General features: G+C 37.3%; 1 protein-coding gene across 7 annotated transcripts in view; it reads right to left on the bottom strand.

Moving 5' to 3' along the window:
• CELF2 (CUGBP Elav-like family member 2) overlaps positions 1–16,448 on the bottom strand; it is a 559,698-nt gene that overhangs the window by 449,655 nt on the left and 93,595 nt on the right. For all 7 annotated transcript variants that reach the window (XM_074573263.1, XM_074573258.1, XM_074573267.1 and 4 more), the window contains one exon: positions 7,521–7,563. The gene's annotated coding sequence lies outside the window, so the exon portion shown is untranslated. The remainder of the gene's footprint in view (positions 1–7,520; positions 7,564–16,448) is intronic.

The raw sequence follows: 16,448 nt of genomic DNA, 5'->3' as shown, positions 1-16,448 counted from the left end.
TGGATGGAAGTGGTTGTTGTCAAACAAATTTAGCCTTGACACAGAGCTAAATTAAGCTTTTCTGGTCAAAATACTGTCTGAACTGTTATGTTTCCATTGTGATTGCTATGCTAAACCCAAAGTACCCAGATATTAGGCCTATCTTTGCCGCTACTTTGGTAAGGTTTTTCAGCTTTGGGTCTGTCCTACATCTTTGTCTTATGCTTGCCATATGTCCATGACCCTGAGTTCACAAAGACCTGCAGTAATAAAAATTATTATTAGTAACAGTAGGCAGAGGAAAGGTTAACATTAAGAGATATTTTGGTCAAATGCTGTGTTGCATTGGTGTCCCAAGTCTGGGCTTATGAAAAGAATAATATTCCTATCTAATAAGCTATATTAACAACACAAAGAAATTTATCAAGTAAACAGCTCTTTCATAGATCATGGCTGAACTATGATAATGTAGAGTTGAGAAAATACTGTCTAGTCTGCTTAAAAGTCTGGCCATGCTGCTGTGCACTCACAAGTATCTCAAGCTGGAAATGATGGAAAGCTCCACTGATCTCAAATGACTCAATTGTTTTTCCATTTCTAATCAAATATCTTCATAGTGAGGAACCAGAAAGGCATCATTCAGCAGGCAGTGCTGTTGCTGAAGCGTGAAATATGGCACTTCACTGTTAATATAACATTAAAGATTAAAAATGTTTATTACCTGTTATTCTTCTGTTAATTGTTTTGTGTAGAGAAAAATAGAAGTTGCTGCCTTAATGCGTAAAAAAATCACAATGTGCATTCATAGTTGAGAGCAAAGGGTTGGGGCTATGAAAATTATGTAAATGATGAATTCCAGTGAAAGAACTTTCAAACCCTTAGGGCCTTTAAACAGCATTAATTCAAGAAATTAGATACAAAATTTAACTTTTTCATGCTAATAATGATTTCATAAGGAAAAACTCGTTAGTAAAGGTGACAAATATGAAGTTCTATTGAACATTTAAATTCAGGAATCTTAGTATGCGCCCCTGGGATATATTTACACAGCCAATGACTCTCTGATGTTATTAAGTAATTTATTTGAGAAAGTCTCCATTCATGAGTTTACATAAGAACAATATCAGGTTTACAAAGGCTTGTGTTGTCAGTTTAGCAAATACCTAATTCACAATGACTTTTGCTTAAGATTTTCATTAGGTTGTTCAATATTGTTTGATCATTTAATGTCAGCTTCATAAGATCATAATTTCCCCCTATATGAAAAGAGGAAATTAAAAGGAGAAATAAATTAAAAAGAGTGAACTAAACTTAAATCAGCTTTGCCACAAAAGAGAGGGTAGCAATGTCACCGCTTGTCATTATATTTCGCTTGCGTACAAACTACCCACATTTGGCAACTTGAGGTTTTGCTGTAGTATATTTCTATGCCGGCAAAACCAAAAATAATCTGGAATGTTGCATACGGTTCACTTCTTCGAGGCTGATCTGTGATGTGACGGTATCAGTTTCTGGCAACATTAGTTAGACGTGCCATCAATTAGAAAGGCACGGAAAGGAAAACACCTTAGGTCTCTCGATTTCTGTGCCTATTAGTGCTGCAGTCTATGGCCTCCAGCCAGTGTTGCAGGCAAACGTGCAAATATAACTAAAGATGACAATTCCTGCATCAAGGGCCAGAGTGGATACGACAGAGAGAAGTAGCACAAGATCCCTTGACACTGAAAATAGAGCTGGTCAAAACTGTCAACAGAATATTTGTCTTCGTACAGAAAATGTTGGTTCATCAATACAGAGCTGTTTCCCAGGAAATATGCTGATTTTGCCCAACTTTCTAACGAAATACAGGCAAGCCTTGAAATCTTCATTATCTCCTGGCTACATCATTCACCATCACTCCTCAGAGACCTCCCTGGTCCCCAGGCTCCATCACAGGGCTATGCTGGAGGAGGTTTCATTCAATAAGTGTTTGAAATCACAGCTGGTTCCTGTTACTACCTGCCTCTGGCACTTTTTCTCCTCCTCAGGATGGTTCTTACTCTGCCATCACCATGTTTCCTGCACTCACATATCTTTCCAACCTCATCTCTCCTACTCATTCAGGCTAAAACTGCAATGCAGCACCCTTTCTGTTTCCATGGGAGGGATCCAATCTGTGTTCCAAGGCTTGTCTCTGTTCCTTCCCATATGCTTTATTGTGCGTGTCCTAAAACAGCTGAAACTTGAAGGACAATCTGCCTATGTGTTAAGTCTTTTGCTCTGTGGCAGCATGAAACCCTGGCCTACAAGTAACCTTAGGCCAAAATAAGAATTTAAAATCAAAGCCAATATTACAGCAACTACTAAATTGTGTTGCATATGAGTGGAGTATCAGCTGGCTGGAGGATCCGATTCAGACCGATCCGATTCAGACCGATCCGATTCAGAAGGCAAAAGTCTTTTTCCTGGCAACTTCTCCTGTGAGAAATGAAAATACAATTTACAAATAAAACGTGCAGGATTATGCAAGGACTATCTTGACCGAAACCTATCTTTCCACAAACTCAGATGACTATTTAATCTTTCAATTTTGCTCTTTACTGAATACATATATATAATGAGAGTGAACAGGAACAGGCAGGCAAGATGAGATTCATATTTACCAACGCATGTGGTACTCATTTGTAACTGCATTTGTGTAGCGGTTCTCTGGCAGAGTGGTTCTGAGGTGTTTTAGGACTTCTGAAATGAAGCTCCATTAGTAAGTAGGATAGTCATGGGATAGGAGTGTGTACTGTAAGAGAAATGACAAGGCCAGAAAGGTAATAATCCTGGAAACAACTTTCTTGTAAGTAAGGAGCTCTCAAGAGGAAATCACAAGGTGCTTAATGGAAAAGTGAGAATAGAGGAGATGAGAAATGATACAAAATTAGGCAAAGAATGGTGGTGCTATTCAACAATACCCCAAAATCTTAACATCACACATATTACAAACCCAAGCTCATGCCCTGTGCTGAGGTACTAGAGGTTTGTATTCTGGGCTTGGTTCTACCGCCCAGCATAGCCTTGCACATCTTGTAGTCTTCTGGCAGCGTAAATCCAGAAAGCCAGGAGAAAAGGGACGCTGATGTAGTAGAGGAAGGAACAAGTAGAAAAATGAGAGTGTCCATAACTCTATACACGCAGTATAGCATGAGTAATAGACACCTGGAAGTGCTGGATTTGGTGATTGGAGGAGGACACAAAAAAAACAGAGAGATGTAAGATGTTGAAACTATGAAGTTGTTTGACTGCATCGGTATTAAGGTGCAATTTGGGAGAGAAGGCAGTTAGAGATGATTTCCAGATACAGACATGAGAGATAAGAGGGATTTATTGCTATAATCTTCAAAAGGAAGTGAATAAGGGGAAGACTCTGGAAGTAAATAAAAATGTTTTAGGGTAGGTAATGCTTAGAAACAGTTACCAATCACTGAGAAAAATTAACATCCACATGATTAGTTGCCCAAGTACTGAAAAATATAATAAAATCATTGAAGTGTTTCATATAAAAGCATTGGGTAAAACTGAAATTTGCAGCACAAACAGGAGTAGAAGGACTGGTTTCACACAATTCATGAGAACACAGAAGAGTTTATTCTGAATAGTGTCACAGCGTGTGGGCCCCCCCACCAGGGATTGCAGTCATTGGTTTGAAAAAATTGAATCTACAATATTAGTTAGAAAGAGATGAAGACCTATGATTCCCTTCCCTTCTTCAAGACTAAAAGCTGGCTGTTTATGGCACTGGTTGTGTTTGCTACCTTTCTACTGATGTCTTTAAAAATCAGCAGACATTTAAAAAGAAGTCTTTTTGATGACTGTTTTTTAAACTTGAGTTGGATACTGTGCTAGTGGGGGAACATGCTTATTCATATTTATAAGTGATCACATGCAAGTCCGACTTGACTGTCAAGAGCTATTTCTCAGACTTGAGATGGTAGGATTGATTTAAGTGGAGGACACTGAGGCACAGTCCCTGACACATCTCTGTCCAGAACAACTCTTCTACAGAGGTCCCTCATTGCAAGGAAGAACCTGGCTCCCCCAAACTAAGACTGGCTACGTGAAGGAGGACTCTGTTTCCATTTTACCTCGTTTCATGGAAGAGAAAAAGAACTCGTAAAGGTGCTGAGAGGACTGAATCCTCCCTGTGAAACAGTTAAAAGTTTTTTATAGTGCTGTTTTTCCATGTGACATGGAGACATTCACGGACCACAGGACCAAGAGGAAGCAGCATGATTCCTGCTAATGAGATAAAGCCACAGAAAGAGGAAGACGGAGCAATTTGTCAGTAAACATTGAATTGGGACTATAGGTAGCCTGGAAGACAGTAGGCCTGGAGGCACCATTCGTGGTCCCTGGGCCTGTTTCTGAAGCCCTGCATTAACTCCTTGGTGTCATTTGTTCCCCAAATCGCATGAGAAAGTTCACCACTCAGGTCCTCATGTTCCCAGAGAAAATGAAGCATTTCCTGAACCCTTCATAGTTGTGGGTTTCTGAGGAAATGCATCTTGGCTGCCTATAACCTTGTCTAGTTCCTTTTTAAACCACTGTGTATCGTCTGCTCACTCCCATGACCTGCAAATTCATTGGCAGTTGATGAAGAAATAGTGTTATAACTGATTCTTTCCCAACAGTAAATTTTGCTGTTTGATACAAAATGCAATCATACAATACACAGTTAGAGAATTATGTCAAACTCCAATTTTTTAATAGTTGCACACAGTGTTTCTGAACTGTTTGAAAGCAGCCTTGAAAATTGCCCAGGAAATACTACTGCTAAGGGAAGATAAAGAAAATGTGTTTCTATTTCCTAAAGGTTAGACAAACAGGTCTTACATAAAATTTCTCTAGCTTCAGATAAAACAAAAAGCATCAGACACACACTATAGGGATATGCAACTACATGTTATCTTTCCTAACTAAATTGCCAATTGCTTAACTGCTGAATAAAAAGACAGTCAGGATCATATAACTATACTAAAAAACTTGAAATTCCATTTTCATTAGATTGTACACATTTTTAGAGTCCTAAAACTCATATTGTTTGCCCTTGACCTCTGGAGTTTGACAATGCAAGATTGCTTGCATTGGAGGGGACAAGTCGTTAATACGGGCTAGGGATGTTTTTAATAGTAACTTGATTCTTTCTTTAGAAATACGTACACATATGATCATTTCCATAACATAAAAGAATAAGAGTTGTAGGCATATTTTTTTCTCTCAAAAGTGTGCCACTCCAGCTTTTTACTCAAAAAAACACCAAAATTTTTTATGCTTCTTCTTAGAAACAGAACTTCACCATATACAGCAAACAGACAATATAGGAAAAGATATCTCTCAGACCACCTGACTCTGTTACAGTTTTTCAACAGTCCAATAAAAAGTGCTACTTCAGTGCAAGACTTGAAACAGGATCAAGCCCAGCAAGTAAGGGCCTGCAGTCTGTAATTTAGTCATTTGGAAACCCAACGCAAAAAAAATCATGTTGTCATGGCTTAACCCCAGACAGAAGCTAGGACCATGCAGCCATTTGCTCACTGCCCCCAATTGCAACAGGGCAGAGAATCAGAAGAGTAAAAGTGGGGAAAAACTTGTGGGTTGAGATAAAGACAGTTCAATAAGTAAAGCAAAAGCCGTGCACACAAGCAAAGCCAAACAAGGGATACATTCACTGCTTTCCATTGGCAGGCAGATGTTCAGCCATCTCCAGGAAAGCAGTGATCCATCATGCGTAATGGGAAGACAAATGCCATCACTTCCAGCATCTCCCCTTCCTTCTTCTTCCCCTAGCTTTATATGCTGAGCATAACATCACGTGGTATGGAATATCCCTTTGGTCAGCTGTGGTCCGCTGTCCCAGCTGTGTCCCCTCCCAACTTCTTGTGCACCCCCAGCCTACTCGCTGGTGGGGTGATATGAGGAGTGTAAAAGGCCTTGACTGCCTGGCAACAACCAAGAACACCAGTGCCCTGTCAAAAGTATTTCCCATCCCAAAACATAGCACTATACCAGCTGCTAGTGAAATAGTTAACTCTATCCCAACTGAAACCATGACACATATTTATCCCTTGGATGAAGTTACCAAATATTTTCCTGCAGTATTCATCCTGAATGTTGTTAAACCACTTTTCCTTACTGGATGGATGGATGGATGGATGGATGGATGGATGGATGGATCTATCTATCTATCTATCTATCTACTATCTACACACACATACATTCACTGCCCCCCCAAAAAAAGGGTGCTGGGGTTTCCATGCAAAATCGGAGAGAACAGAGAGAGTTACAGTAGCATGTGTTTACAGAAACATGATGTTTTTAGCTAGGTGGTTACAGTACATTATTTAAGTAAATTAACTATGATTTATAGCAGGAAATAAATAAGACAAAGCTTGTTCAACATATCTCAGCATTAAGTATCTCCTGCATTAATTGTCTCCAAAGTCTGTTCCATTTGTTATCTAACAAGGTATGCTCCATTATTATTTTTATCCAGTTCATTGCTTGATTCTATCTGTCCTTTCAAAATTAGCTTGTCTAATCAGAAACCATTTTTGCTGGTAGTTCATTTCACATAAAAAGGAGGAATTCTTGTTTCCTGAGAAAGTAATTGGATTATAATTTTGAAAAGAAAGAAATATGCATTGTAATAAATTATTTCTTAAAACATACATGGGAGCGTGAAAACCAACAAACCCTAAACAAATTAAAAACTCTGATGAATGAAAAGGCTATAAATAGAATATGAAATTGGAAAGAACAATTTATCATTGTAACTTTACTCCTTGTTATGCTGTTGAAAAGAGCTGAATATCTAAAGAAATAAGAAAAGATTTATGTATTTACTAAATGATGGTCAAGTAAATATTTATATTAGCTGTCATTTTTCTTCTAGCTTTTCAGCCCTTTTAAACAGTAATTAAACCTTTATTACAAAAAGAAAAAGTGGAATTTAACCACAGGCTGGGACTCCACAATTCCATCTCAGTTATCGATTAAATTGTACTGATAAAGTTTGCATGATCATGGGTAGACTATGCCGAAGTTGCACACATTATCTCGTTGCCTGCATCTGTGTATATTTAAGTGAAGGGGAGAGAATGCAGAAATTGTATTCAAAACCCTGGGCTGTTTGAATGTTTATTTTTTTGCTTTAGATGTTTATACAGCTGATCTATCCCATATATTTTACTGCTTCCCAACGTTTCAATTCACATCAAACTGTAGGTTTTTTTTTTGATAATCCTAGCGTTTTTTTAGCTAATGCAAGGAAAACAAGTATTAAACATATGAGAAATAACTGAAAGGAGCTATGAAAATTACCTAAAAGAAAATAAAACACATGGAAAAGAATGTACAGATTTACTGTAAATAAGATTATAGAAACTGTAAACAAGATCGGATAATTAAATTATAATCTTATATTATAAAATTATTATAATCTTATATTATAGAGACTAGAAAAATAGAATTATTAATATGAAAATCTGAAGTCCTAGGGAAAACTTGACTCTTACCCGTTTGGCTGATTGACACCTTGAGCTCTTTCTATTTGTAGACCTAACAAAGAAAAATACAAAATGAAGTTAAATACACTAAATGATGTGAGAGAAGTGGTTATAGATTTACATTGATTTAGCCTGATTTTATTTATCTGAAAATCATTCAGGTTTTCCTTGTTATTGGATTGCATATGATAACAGTTCAGGCTTTGATCCTTAAATTACACATTTGGGGCCTGAAGCAATTACAATTTGGGATTAAAAGGATCCAGTTCTTATCTACGTACCAAACAGGTTGTTTATAGTGCAGTTTATTCAATGAGTATACTCAAATTTAGTGCAGGGAGATTGATAAAGGTAATCACTGAACACCGCATTGGCTTAGAATAGAGATGAAAGCAAAATGCATCTGACTCAGCAAAGATAGGAGTTAAATGCCAGATTATCCACCTAACTGTGTCCGTAAGAGGAATTTCATCCATGACAGATGCTAGAATGGGCATTAAAAATTGTCAGGACAAAAATCATTAACAGTTCCATAACACACATTGCTAAAGCATATGTATAATGTCATATGCAAATGCTCTCAACAACTTCAAAAGGTCTATTTGCTCAAAATCAGGCTTACATACATGAGCAAGACAAAAACATCAGGCAGGTTCTAAATGACATTTAATACTCAATGTGTCTATGCTAAATTTAGGAAGCAAAAGTTCAACGTGCTACCAATACCATGAGGCTCAAAAAGGCATTATAAAATGATTGAACTGAATATTATTTATTTCAGTCACTAGTGTGCATGTAGCTACTGAGGACCATAACTGTAACCCAGGCACTAGGCAGACCTTGCCCATCCAAGCTGCATGAAAGAAAATTATTGATATACTGAGTCGTATGCGCTGTCGCTATGCCTATGGTGACTGGGTCGGTATCTCATTGCAGAAAACATTATTATCCCACCTGAGAAATGGAGCTCTGATTAAACCCAGGCCAATGTCTATTTAGGAGGATTATTACCTCCATAAAGTGGGGAATGAATATATTTGAATGTTTGGGTAGGAGCAACTCAGAAAATCGCAGTTGTTCAGTCAAAGCAAAATATTTTAAACAGATTATTTCCTTTTGTTAATTTAAATACAAAGTAACACTGCACCCATTGTCCAGCTTCATATCCGATGAGAAAGAAGTTTGATAATGATGTAGAGTCTCTCAGGATGCCCCAGTCATCAGCTCTAGGTTTCTGATTCAGGACACTTGGGAGGGCATAATCCTACTTGAATATGGAGTCAGTGAAAATCTTCAGCTAAGTGTTGGTGACTGGAAGACCCAAGAATCAGACAAGGTGACCATTCTCACAAATGTTTGGAGTTTTTGCTATTTGTGTTGAAGTGATTTAACCTGAAAACGCTAAAAACAAGGGTGGAAGTACCAAGGATTTTCTTATGAGATTTCTAGTACTCTATACTTCTTTTTGGAATAGGAATAACATCAGATTGGCCTAACACTGTTAATTCTAGTGCTTCCGTTTGCATCCTGAATCTGGAATGAAAAGGCGATATAAGCACTCAAAGTAGTTTTGCACTTATTTGAAACCTAATACTTGAGCTAAAAATACTGAATAGGTAATATTCATAGAATGATAGAATCTTCATGGTTGGAAGATTATATGCCATTATTGGCATATAATGTTTCTTAGACAATGTTTCTTGGGTTTTGTTTGTTCTTGTTTTGGGGAGGGGAGGGGGGTCTGGCTACACATTGTTGTGGCTTGAAATGCTCACAAAATGAAATCAAATATGTCCACATTAAAGATTTCAAGCAGCTTATGCCCTTTGATTTTTAGTAGTATGATTTGTATCCAGGATCATGACCTTGTAAAAATTTAATTCTGTCCAGCTAACTCTCTACCAGTGTTTCATCTTCTGTCCCTACTGCTCAAATTCCATTCAGGTTTGGTCCAGAGACCACAGGTGTACAATACATCTAGTGACTACAGTAGGTGTTTAGGTAGAAGTTGTGTTATGAATGAAGCCAATTCTTGCTCATCCCACATGAGCTACTAAGAAGTGAAATGGTAAACTGCATCTGACGTGGTGTCTTTGTTTCCTTCTTTATTAATTAAATGAGCCATGAACCAAAAAAGTCCTTTTGCCTCTCCCATGGGCTGTTAATTTCATGTATATCCATTTCTGACCTTTCCCATTTGCCTCCTCTCTGTCTGGTGTGTCCTGTCAGATAACGCAAGATCCATCCTCTTCGTTGCCTGCCTCCACAGAACCAGACTGTCAAATGGGCTCTTCAGTACCACCATAACACAGGTTAAACCAAGCTAAATAAAACCCCTAAAAAACAACTGCGAACCGATTCCTTTGGTGAAGTCCAAGTCTTTGACAGACTCACATATAAATCAGCTGAAAGCATAATTTACATTATTTAAAATTTTTAAATTAAATGATTTATTTTTTTTAAACCTGGACACGCGGGGCTCTGAAGTTTCCTTGAACAGCAGCTCTACTGCAAATTGACCTGCCTGCCTACTACCTTCAAGAAATCGATTTTCTTTTCCTGAATGGAGACTTTTCTTTGCAAAGTATGAATTCAATTTGTGACTCACACTGTGAGTGTTCTGCATGTGATTCTGAAGTTTTCAAATCTTTTAAATCAACGATAAAACCATTTTAATTTGGCTTAACTTTGTAGAGCATGTGTATTTGTAGTTGCAATGAACATGAGATAAGATAGTGTTACAGGTCTGGGACTAAATCCTCTGAGTCATCTGGCTTCCCAGTTGGTGCATTTTGGGCTTCCCAGTCTCTGTGATGGGAAAATTCCTGGTTTTGGATCAGTCTTCACAGTTCAGCCAGAGAGAGTCAGGCTTTTGCTCAAAAGTGGATGAGTCCACCAGACTATGAAGAAAAAGCATCATGCTATTATAAAATAGATATTGTCCAAAAACAAATCAGGAGCTTTAAACCTGTAAAGCTTGGGGCTATAACCTACCTCCCTATAGCCTTTAACTCACCAGTGAGTTTTGTAATATTCCCATTCCCACACCTCCTTCCTCAACAATTTATTCTTGCTTCAGGGAAGCTTTAAGAGATTCTTTGGCAGCACTAAAAGCTACATGCAGTTCAGGGACATAACTGTTAGCTAGTCTGGGCTACAGATATTCCAATATAACCGTTTTGTGTCGTCACCTTGTTCATTAGTGATTCAAATCCCTTTCCTTTCAAATAAGAGTTCCGTCACGTAAGGTGCATCATAACATCAGCATAGAATCATAGAATCCTCATGATTGGAAAGGACCTTTGAGATCATCAAGTGATGATTACTCCAACTGAGATGTTCTGGTTACTTTTCTTGGCCATAAGAGTTCACTGTTTGCAAATCTTTGATGCAATTTAGTGACTATATTCTGTAATTCGTAGAATCCCAGAGAAAAAATTAGTGCGGAAGGGACCTCTGGAAATCATCTAGTCCAGTGCTCAAATGCTGTTTCTCACTGTAAATGATGGTTCTTGATAAACTTCTACTCAATTTGACTCTAAGTGCATTTGTCACCTCTTGTAAATGCAAATTAAAAGGTGTTAAACTATCCTGATAGTGCTTTAAGACTATTTGCCATGTTTTACAAATGGGATAAGAGCAGAGCATGCAGAAGGTCAGATAACACGGGTCAGCTGGCAAGAAGCATGTCAGCCGAGTGCAGTTGCTCAGGTGTTGGCAGTCATGTAAACTTGTCCATAGCAAGCGCCTAGGGAGTTTGAAGATGAGTTCTCAGGCTACGCACAAGCAACTTCATAGCGCTCATAATTCCTAGCTGTTGAAAGTGAGATTAATAGAATTATGGTGATACAATCCTTTATACTTTCCTTAACTAATTGAATTTGGTTAATTAACAATTTCACCACCTTGAGAGACATATAAAATTTATTGTGCTGTTTGGCATTGTACTTGCACTGGAAATTGCTTATACATCCTCTACTCCATATTAAATGGGGTAAATTTTGGACACAATTGCTGTTAGCAATTATACAAGGGTTTTAGAGTGACACTTCAGTAAATTTTCTATGCTTACACACAAGTGAAAATAGATGAAATCCAGAAAATTAAATAAGATTAAAGTGTTTTTATTACTGATAGAAAACTCTGTTTCTCTGTGCATAATGTAAATTGTCACCCAGATGCAAAGGTGAGAGACAGAAACATGCAAGTCTATTTCACATTCGAAGCATACACACTGGAGACACAAAACCAGATTGTTTTGCCCATAACTAGAAGGCTGAAGAGCAAAATCTCATTAAGATCGGTATGTGGAAGTAGGTTTACAAGCCATGCATATCCATGAATAGGTTAGTTTAAATGTCTGAGAAATAGATGGCTTTTCAAATATCTGGCTGACAGTCTGGGGTTCAGAAATACAAACTAAGATAAAGTCAAAACTTGATACTCAGAGATAAATCTGTTTGGAAAATGGCGTTATGAAGGAATGGATCTACATTCTAGAAAGACTGCTTTTTAAAAACTGTTCTGATCTTCCCATGACTCGGCAACATGCATTTATCCCTGGCATTCTGGTGGATTTGGATCTAATGCATGGGTTCTCACATGGCACCTCTGAAAACCTGATTTGCATGAAAGGATGCTTGCATAAGGTGTTTAAAAGATTTGTCAACAGGACGAATATTACTGCTGAAGGAATATTCAAAGGCTTAGACTTTCATGCAGTGTACTCTGTAAAATCAGACTTACATGCTCATAAAACTAAAGCACATCTGTCCAGTGTTTATTTGCAATAGAAACTGGTTGGTACCATTTTCTGATTATTTTTTTTTTTTTGGTTATGTATCTATAATGGTATGCTATATACATTATCTGTCCCTGTTGGTTTCTGAACTTTCTCAATGCGATGTAACTGTGTACATGCAGAGCAGGACAGGGAAATAGAAATTACCCTTGAGGTTTGCTGCCAGCCCTTAGGTTTCTCCTTAAACCTCAGAAGAAAAAAAACCCAAGACTAGTTTCAAATGGCTTTGGTTTTATATTTTGGACTGGTATCTCATAGGTGGTTATTTGATAATTCATCTGAAAGATAAAGAACCTCCTTATTGAATGAAACTCTAAGCAGTTATTGTTGGCCTGTATCCTGTCATAAGACCACATTGGCCTTGATTGGGTACTGAAAACAGCACAGATGTAAGAATTCATTTATGTATTTATTAATTCAAGGTTAGAGCACTAATACAAAAGTCAACACAGGCTATTGCTATGAAGATATGAAGCAATCAAAATATCCTGTTTTTACACTGAATCAGTTGCTAATGCGTAGCACACAGACAAAATACAGAAGGACAAAAGAGACAAAATCATTGCAGATTAAGCCTATTTTTCATTAACTTTGTCACATATGAACTCAGGTAGGGTTGAACTTTGCAGTAATTGTAGTGCATTCAAAAAATAACAATGCAAAAAATTTCCATGACTTCAATAGAGTCCCTGTTGTATTAGTAAGTGAGCTCTCCAGTGGCCAAAATAATATCTGTAAATTCACATGAATTTTAACCCAAAACGTGGCAGCCTGGCATGATTAAAAGCTTTAAATTCTCAAAGAGCAACATGATTAAAGCAGGACTGTAGGCTTGAGTGGCACCACACTGGTTTCATTTGCCAGTATTGTTATTTTCCAAGGTAATATTTGATTTACAAGAAAAATGCTTTTAAGTCACACAGTAAGTCCTACAATGTATCCACAAGTATAAAATCCTCAAATTGCCTTCATTTGTCAAATACTAAAGCCCTACCTGAGACTATTCAGTGGCAGAGTAGGAATCTAATGATGGCGGTCGGAAAGAGGGAGGTTAGATTTATAGAGGTTTTAGAGGCCATACCTCTTGTGCCTCCTCCCTTCTCCCCCTCCTGACTCCCTTTAATTCAGTACTTTGACCACCGTAATGCAGTTAAGCTTCAGTGTATGGCACAGATGGCTCATAAGTCCAGTCACCATGATTTTATTGAAAGCTCTCTCGTGTTAGTAATTTGAATTGATTTTAAATTTCAAATTATTAGTGAAGACGATGAAATACTGAGCTTCAATGCTAACCTGACTTTCCCCTTATGCTACACTTTCCCTCCCAAACTGTAATGTTTTTCCCTTGTTTACACAATAGTTTCTTCCATTTTGTTTTTTTTTTGCTGCATATAGCTAAGGTTCAAACACAGAGAATGAAGGCATTTTTGGACAGAAATAATAATAAATGCAGCCTGGATTAGAAATAAATGTGAACAACACTTTGTGTGAGTTGTTGTGTGAGTAGGTGATTACACAAACTAATGCCATCTATTCTTGCTTACCTAATATAAATCCAAACTATCAAATGTTATCAGTGAAAAAATCTTAGGTGCTCATACATAGACTATGATCATGAAACTATTCTAGTGCATGACAGACTACCATTTAAGTCGATGTTGTACAACAGCTGGACTGGTAGGTGCAAAAATCTGATTGTCTGAGATAAGCCAAGTATTGTTTTTAATAGGTAACTTCATTTTTTAAAGAACCTATCTCAAGTACAGTCAAGGTTTTGTCTACCATTTGTTTCAAGAATCTGGATCAGATCCTTAAATCAGAGCCAAATGTGAATAAAAGCAGTAAATTCTTGGGCAATAAATCCTCAGTGATCCACATTACTCAAAGACGGGACCTGCTGGAACATCTTCATAACATTCTTTTTCCTTCCTTCTCCTCATGTGCAACATATTGCAGTAATCAATTAACATGATGGAATATTCCTGCGCTGAGACCTTCTTGTAACTCCCATATGGTCAGAATTTGATCTTAATAGCTCAGATTTTTTTTTAGAAACTGAACTCATCCTGTGCATTAGTGATGATGGAAAAATAAACCTAAGCTTTCAAAGGGGATTAGTGGTTTTCATACCCTTGGTATTGGGTTAAAATATTTTTGAGAAGTCTGGTACTCAGAGATGACTGAGCGTCATTTACCACAGCACACACAAAAAACCTGGAGGTGCCCAGTTTCATCACTTGCATTTAAAAACATAGGCCTTATTGTACCTCTTTAGAACAAACTCATAGGCAAAGCTGTTGATCTCTTGATGTTTCAATAACCTATCCCTGTCCATCTCATCACACCCATTATTTGCTTTTACAACTCAAAAGACTCCGTCTGATTCCAGTGTTACAAAGCGTGAAATTCTGGCTTACAACGTGAGTAATACCAGGTAAACCTTGGTTCATATACAGAAAGGCCAGTAGCTGAACTTGTGTCTCTTCCTGCTTTTAGTTGTTCTCTAGCAGGGCTTAGAAGTATTGCAAAAAGTCATAACTGGAAACTTGTTTAAGTCCTTTCGTGATGCTTGTAAGGTTTGAAGCAACCAAGGAATCCCTAGAGTTCCACAGCTCTGCAACCAGTTACACCAAAGCTCCCTGACCAAACTCTATGAAAATTTTCCTTGCCATTGCTTCCTTTAGAAGAGTTGTAGGAACTGAATTTTACATACTTAGTGCACCACATTAGTCTTGTAATAAAATTTATTACAAACAGATTGAAAACCTCCCATTTTCTTTTTTTTCTTTAAAGCATGGTGTCAAATTAGCCTTCCACATTCCTTAATTTTTTCCTATATCTGACAAGAAAATATGATGCAATTCATACTGTTCTTTCTAAATAGACATGGGGAGGTGGAGAAATCGCTTGGTCCTTGTGTATTCCAGCAGAGGGTGGCAGTACACTACCACACTCCCTTGGTAAAGGAAAAGTTGCAGAGTAATGTTTGTGGCTTGTGTCTTCAAGGGAAGAATATGTTATGGAAATGAATATGTTTTGGGATGAGGTGGGAACTGGACTGATAATGTAATCCCTAGATCACTTCAATGACCTTGCTCAATCCACTCAATCTCTACCTCTCTTTCATCTGAAATATTTTTCATCCATAATTACCATCAGCAGATGACTACAAACCATTATAATACTCCTGAGGACAATCATCTACAAGGATGAAATTAGGATATCTGAAAATGGGAATCTCTAGTGATTAACTAGTAATATCAGAACCATTAACTTCACCAATAGCAGCAGCGTATTCACCAATGGCGTTACGTGGGTCAAACTCTAGAGGAGGAAAGGAGCCATGCTGTGGCAGGATGTGTTACATTTGCATGTTCATGGCACTATGAACATGTTAAATGTTTCCTCCCTTTCCTAAGTCTGGTTTTGCTACTTTGGTAGCAGAATATTCTTGAAAATTTGAAATTCCTTGTTGTCTCTTCAGAAGAATGTAGATTGCTCTGATACCTTCTGAGACTTCCCTTATCGTCGCTCTGGTTTTTTTCCTTCCTTTTTTTTTTTTTTAAAGTAAAAAGCAGTTAGAAAAATGTACACACACTAGTAAAAAAGGCAGGGTGTGTTTTTTCCCCTTTGCAAATCTTTTTTAATCTTCTGGTTGATAGAAAAAGTAGCAATTGGTACAGCCTATTTTAAATTGCTGCTGTGAAAGTATTTTAACACATTGACAAACTTTAAACCTTTGTGATTCAAGACTATATATTTTTTGGATGTGAAGAAATATTCGAGTGAAAGAAGAAAACGATGCGTAATAGGAATACTGCTTCGTTATGCAAATAATGAAAAATTATTTGTATACAGAGCATGATTTCTTTAATGCGCTTTTATTTTCCCTCAAGAATTTAAACCAAAGGATTATGCAGGTCAAGAAGAACTTGAAGAACAAAAGCCATTCATGATCAAGCTCTCAATATGGACTTACATTAGTAAAAACATTTGAATAACATTTTTGTAATAGTAATCTAAGTAGCTTATGTTAACTTCTCTAGTAACTAAAGCCAAGCATAATTTTCATGCATTTTTTCAGAAGACATTCATTATTTAAAATATGTAAAATATGGAATCAGGGTTCTGGAACG

This window comes from Larus michahellis, chromosome 1, assembly GCF_964199755.1.
Source record: "Larus michahellis chromosome 1, bLarMic1.1, whole genome shotgun sequence".
NCBI classification, from domain to species: Eukaryota; Metazoa; Chordata; class Aves; order Charadriiformes; family Laridae; genus Larus; species Larus michahellis.
This window is presented reverse-complemented; position numbering and strand designations above follow the sequence as displayed.